Below are 6,904 nucleotides of genomic sequence, written 5' to 3' on the forward strand. Positions count from 1 at the left end.
GAGGGCATACGAAACCATTCGAACTGGAGAAACCTATGGCTAGGTGAGTCTAGCGGGCTACAGTCCGTAGGGTCCCAAAGAGTTGGACACAACTGAAGTGACTTAGCATGCATGCACACATAATGTGTACACACACAGAGTATGATCTTATTTGTGTATGTCTTACAGTAATTAACACTACAACGGCTGTAATAAATCACCCCAAAGAGGCCACAGCCTGATAGAATTGCAGTCTCATGTGGGTTAGAGGTTCTTCCAAGTGGCTCGCCCTTCAGGGATGACTCATGACGGGATCCTCCTCTCACATGACGGTATGCTTTCAGAGTCCTTCATTCCTGTGCAAACATCAAGAGCCATCCACACGAGAGAAGGACTGTGCAGAAGAGTGGGTACGTCCCTTTAGGGGATCCTTCTGGAGGTGGTGTTCCTCACTTCTGCCTACCTTCCACTGGCCAGAGCTCAGTCACAGAGTTCCAACTTAACTGAAAGTTAGGCTGAGAAATGAGGTCTTTCTGCACGCCCGGGAAGAAGAAAAGGACTTGATGAGCTACTGTGTTTAAAAAAAATAAAATAAGCTAACATATGCTTGTACATGCATGGAAATGTTTCTGAAGGATATACATAAGCCGGACCAGCAATATGATTTGGGGGCCCAGTGCAAAATGAAAATGCTAGGCCCTTGCTCAAAACTGATTAAGAATTTCAGATGGTAATGGCAGAGCATTAAACCAAGTTCAGAATACTGAGCATGGAGATCTGGGCGACTTCGGGGATAGTGTACCCTGGAAGCTGGCCCTGATGAGACACTCCTAACAGGATTACTTCTGTAGAGTGGTACTGGGGACTGGGGCAGCGGGGGAGAGTTTACTTATCATTTGCTACTCTAGCTTTTTTTTCCCCAGGTACCTGTATTACAGCAATACTTTGAAAATATTTCACTCATAATGGATTTGAGTTGAGACATACACAGCCACGTCAAGAGGCAGAATGCCTTCTACGTTAGCAGAACCTGACACAATAGGCTGATTAAAGCTATTGGCCTCTCTCAAGAAAAAATATGTCTGTTGGAAAGGGGTTTATTCTGCAACGGGTGCTTAAAAGGGGAGTTGCAAAAAAGCAAACGTTGACAGTTTCCTATCTAAGCTTTGTCCTGGGAGGGTGATTTGTGTGTATCTGGTATATATAGCTGTAATTTTATGTATCATTATATAGAGCATCTGATGGGTATGTAATTACTTTATGAGTTTAAACTTATGGTATTTACTTCTCAATCAATGAGAAAATATAAATCATTTTGATACACAGGAAAAAAATAGACAACTTTGCAATCTATTGTGTTATCAGAGTTAGTATTTTTGCTTTGTTTGCCCATGTCTTGGTCAGGATAGGTTAGATTATGCTGCCGTAACAAACAATCCTGACATCTCAGTGGCACGTGACAAAGGTTTATTTCTCATTCAGGCTCTTTATCCAGCAGGGAGTAGACTCTGTTCCATGTTGCCTTCACCCCAGAGCCTGGCTCTCCTCATTGTGGTCCAGAGAAGAAAGGACAATGATAAGCAACTGCTGGCTATAGAGGTGACACAGATCACTTCCACTCAAATTTGATTGCCCCAAACAAATCACAAGGGCAAGCCTGATGTCAACAAGGCAAGGTAACACAATCTTATCCAAGGGAGAAACAGAGAATACTCTTAAACAACAATACGGTCTACCATTGCAAGACACTAGAGAAGCTGGATTCATTAGAAAACAAAAAGTTCAACTGAAAACTTCAAGGATTATAATTAAATGAATCCCGGAGAAGGCAATGGCACCCCACTCCAGTACTCTTGCCTGGAAAATCCCATGGACGGAGGAGCCTGGAAGGCTGCAGTCCATGCAGTCACTGAGGGTTGGACACGACTGAGCGACTTCACTTTCACTTTTCACTTTCGTGCATTGGAGAAGGAAATGGCAACCCACTCCAGTGTTCTTGCCTGGAGAATCGCATGGATGGGGGAGCCTGGTGGGCTGCGGTCTATGGGGTCGCACAGAGTCGGACACGACTGAAGTGACTTAGCAAGCTTGAGGTAAAAATGAGAAAGTTTATTTCAAAGATGAATCACTAGGCACTAAGCTTATTCTTATCATAAGTATAAAAGTCAGACTAGAAGCACCCATCTTAGAACAAATATTAAACTCTTTATATTATGTTATCACCATCTGTTATGTTACGCATTCACTTTTTATTGCCCAACTGACTTTTACCCTGTGATAAGAGCAAGTCTCTAGGAGATACGCCTGGCCTTTGCTCTGCATTCATTTGAGTGCAGAGGGCATGTTCTCCTTGGGTGTACACGCTGGATGATTTCCCATGAGCAGCCATGCCCATTTATCGTCAGGTTAGTTGCTTCTTCATTGTTGAACGTTGTTGTTGAATATGCAGGAGCTCTCTGGATATTGAGCATTAATCCCTTATCAGGAATTTGCAAATATTTTCTCCCATTCTATGGGTTGCCTTTTCATCTGTGGATAGTGCCTTTGGAGAGGCTTCCCAGTGGTAAAGAATCCACCTGCCAGTGTAGGAGGCACACGAGACATGGGTTCAATCCGTGGGTTGGGAAGATCCCCGGGAATAGGAAATGGCAACCGGTTCCAGTATTCTTGCCTGGAAAATTCCATGGACAGAGGAACATGGTGGGCTATAGTCCATGGGGTCGCAATGAGTTGGACACAACTGAACGAGTGAGCACACACACACACACACACACACACACGAGAACTTCATTCAGTGTCCCGTTTACAAGGTGGTCATGCGTATTCATAGACATGCCAGGAAAACCCATTCCAAGGACTGCTGTAAAGTCTAGCTGTTACCAGGCTAGTTACCCACTCCAGTACTCTTGCCTGGAAAATCCCATGGACAGAGGAGCCTGGTAGGCTGCAGTCCATGGGGCCGCAAAGAGTCGGACACGATTGAGCGACTTCACTTTCTTTTTTCTTTTCAGGAAAATAGACCTTCTGCATTGGTGATTTTGGAGTCAGATCTGTGCTGTCTCTGTACAGTGATTCCTCGGTTCCAGGACCCCTGTGGGTACTTAAACCCGAGGATGCTCAAGTCCTCCATGGACGATGGCTACCACAGTGGACACTCTGTATGTGGGATGCAGACCCTGTACATCACTGTGTTGAGATAGGCTCCGAAGAGGCCCATTGCATTTGAGTTGTGTTCTAGTCTCTGCACAACGCCCTCTTGGTCTGAGTCCAGATTGCAATCCGGTTTCCCAGAAGGGAAGGAGAGGCCAGGTGGGTGGGAAATTCAGAGCTTGGGCCTCAGGAGCATGAAGAACTGGGTTTGAACCATGGGTCCACTACTTATTTGCTATAAACATTTCTGAACACCCTTGCAAAGTGGGGATAAAAATAGTACCCACTGTAGTGTTGTTCAGTTCAGTTCAGTCGCTCAGTCTGTCCGGCTCTCTGCGACCCCATGGACTGCAGCACGCCAGGCCTCCCTGTCCATCACCAGCTCCTGCTCCAACTCATGTCCGTTGAGCTGGTGATGCTGTGTAGTGTTGTAGAGAGACTAATTTAAGAAGATGAAGATAAAATGCTCAGCGCAGTACCTAGCACGCAGTAGGCACTCAACAGAGCAAATGGAACTGTTATCGTGCTCATTTTTCTATTTGTATTTTCATTTGTAATCATAAGCTCACAGGGAGAGAAACTGGTGGTCAGCAAACGCAAGTAGCCTATCAATCTGTTTACAGGATCTACTTCTTATTAGAAGATGATCAAACTGCTTTTCTGGTTTTACGCTTCCGTCTCTTGGGGTGTGGTGACATGAGTCAGCCACTGGAGCATGAGTCCTGCTTTACACAGTCTGGCATTTTTCTGTTTATGGAGAAATTTGCCTCCTGCCCTGGAGAGGGAGGACTGTTCCCACAGCCTGTGAGCTCCTCTGGACAGGAACCAGGTATGAAAGCTGTGCCATCCTAGGCTGAGTTCTAAAGAAAAGAGAGCAAAGTACCCCGGAGAGCAGAGTTTCCTTACTGTGAAGGGAAATACCGCATCAGTGGGCTCCCTTAGTTTTAGTGATATGAGTAAGTAGGAGCCTGGCTCTGAGGAAATGGTATAAAAAAGACTTCCTATCTATGGCTTTAGTAAAGGTCACTTTACACACAGACCTTTTATGATCAATCGGTATAAGGACCTCAGGAATCTTCTGGAACCAAAAGTTCCCTCTTCTTAACCCTTCCCGATGGAAGCTGGAAAATTCTGTTTGGGTGAATCTGGATGGTTCTTGACCTGGATCTTATAGCAGCAGCATCACTTCAACCCAGGACTGCTGGAATGAAATTACCATGAGAAAAGTCTTCATTTACAACTCAGATTAATATGGAATCACATACACACATGTGGAATGCTAGAAACTAAACTGAAAACAGTGATTATCTTGTTCTGGTGGAAGGGCTGGCAACTTTCACTTTCTACTGTAAACATGTGTGTGCTTGTATTTTTCACCAGACTGTATTACTTTCATAATCAGGAAGAATTTTTAAACAAAATCCTGTATTTTCATTTTGAAGAAAAAAAAGGAAGACACGGTAACAACCTAGTAACTCGAGTACTTTGGGTGGACAAAAAAGTGTTTCCTTAGTGCTTGTTGCCTAAATTAGAGGACAGAGAGCAGAGAATGCCGTCGGGAGGAAGAAGGGGCCGGGGGTGGGGGGCATGGGGACACAGGCTGGTTCTGCCGGGGACGGGGGACAGTGGGGACTGTGGGCAGCCCTCCTTTGGGAGCAGCTGGCTGGGTCAGCACAAACCCTGATGGTCCTGGCTGACTTGGGTTTATTAATTTAGAGATGGGAATTAAGAATCAGTTGTTTTGGCAACCAGCTCAAAGTTACACCCTGTTTCTTATTCTTAGTTAATCTTTAAACTGCAAACTATGCCCATGGGTCTGCCCTTCCTTATTAACAATGTGTGACTGGCTTTGAATCTGGAACAAGATGAGAGATTCAGTCAGAATCAAGATTCAGAGAACCAGAGGACCTGAGAAAAGGCGTGGGAGGCAAAGCCAACCCTTTCTGTCTGTCATTGGCTCAGAAACTAGGTTGAGGCCTTTCCAGGCAGGAGTCACAGGGGCCCTCAAGTCCATGCACAAGCCACGCTCAGAGGAGGCAGCTTGGAGCTCAAGAGCGCATGGTGGCTGCTGGTGTGTCCATGGGAATAAGACTCTCATGTGCTGTTGGTGTGTCCACGGGCATACGATTAACCCTGCTCCTGTCAGTTTCCTGGTCTGTAAAATGGGGATGCTCATAGCTCCTGGCTTTGGGGTTCTAGTGAGGATTCAATGACATAATGTCACTAGAGGCCTCAGTGCTGGGACTGGCATTATGGCTCAGTCCGCGTTAGCCGCTGTTCTGTAGAAAAGCACTCAAAGAGACCCTCTGAGAGGTCGAGAATTCTCCCCCAGGGGAGCCACAGAGAAGCTAAGTGAGTCTTTTGGTGGGAGTAAGAGTCTGTTTGATGAGCAGAGGTGGGCTGTTTGCTGCCAGCAAAAGAAGAGAGGCTCAAAAGCACTTGGTGAGTGGGGAAGAGCGAGCCCTCTGGCCTGACCGAAGCGCAAGGGTGAGCACTGTGCTGGAGGCGAGGTTGGGGTGAGGTGGTGGTGCGGATGGGGCGGGCGGCGGGGGGCAGCTGGCTCTGGGAAGGACCTTGTCCACTGGACAGAGGCGTGGGCGTTGCTTTTCCCTCGAAGATCGATGCAGGGGCCATGGAGCTGGAGAAATTTTGCTTTGTTTTTGAGGTGTCTAAGCCAAGCACCACAGGATCAGATACCATTTTTGGAAAGCAGGTTCAGGAAGGGGCGTCCATTCAGAAGAGTGGCCAGGAGCCTCTCGCTGTTGTCCCCGGACTGGTCACTAGAGGGAGGCCTGGGCTCAGAAGTGCCACCTCACTGCTTCTTGATGCTCTGCTGGTCCCTGGCTGCAAAGGGATGCTTCCAAGGGAGCAAAAGTCCGACCCACATCGGCCCTTGGCTGAGACAGGCCTGCTAGATGATAGACAAGGGCACTGGCAAGCTAGGAAGAAAAGGAACACCCCTGGTGTGCTGTGGGCACCTTGGCCTGCGTGCGTCTAACAATTGACCTCTCGTCTGGCCGCCGCCCCCCACCCCCCCGGCCCATCCTCCTTCTCTTCTTGTCCCTTCCTCACCTCCACGCCATGTGTAAAGCACACCCCAGTCTGCATGACCAAGCTTTGTCCACACCCCAGCAAGTAGCCCGTGGGCCGGGGGTGCATACCTGGGTGGGAAAATGACCCTGAGGATGAGGACTGCAAGGCGCAGTTAGGAGGCTTGGGCCATTTGGGAAGCGCATTTGGGGGTCTTGGCTGCTCAGAGCATAGTCTAGAAGGGGGTGCAGTACTCTGGCTAGGCCCCTCTGCAGGGCCTGTGGATGAGTCGCCTTGAGGGGAGGGACATGGTCAAAGGAGGGAGTCAAAGAAGTGTCCGGTCTCACCAGATACTCAGTGAAGGGCCTTGTGTTATTCGTCCTTCCACGTGATCTCTAGCGTGAAGCCCACAAGCTAGTGGGCGATAAACGCTGTTTGAAGGGGGAATTCCCTGGCTGTCCAGTGGTGAAGACTCTGCACTTCCAGTGCCGGGGACACAGGTTTGATCCCTGGTTAGGGAACAAGGATCCCACGTGCCACCAGGCAGGCTCAGCCAAAAACAAAAAAACTGCTTGAACGAATGGCGTCTCCTTCTCCAGCTCTTGCCTGGCTTCTTACGTGAGACAGAAGAGTCACTTTTCCTCTGTTGAGGACTCTGTGGTTCTTAAAAGAATGATCCCTGAGTTCTTTGACACTCCTCTGGAGAGATGGAGCTGAATTCCCCTTCTGGGCTGGACTCCCTTCT

Source organism: Bos javanicus, chromosome 10, assembly GCF_032452875.1.
Source record: "Bos javanicus breed banteng chromosome 10, ARS-OSU_banteng_1.0, whole genome shotgun sequence".
Taxonomy (NCBI): domain Eukaryota; kingdom Metazoa; phylum Chordata; class Mammalia; order Artiodactyla; family Bovidae; genus Bos; species Bos javanicus.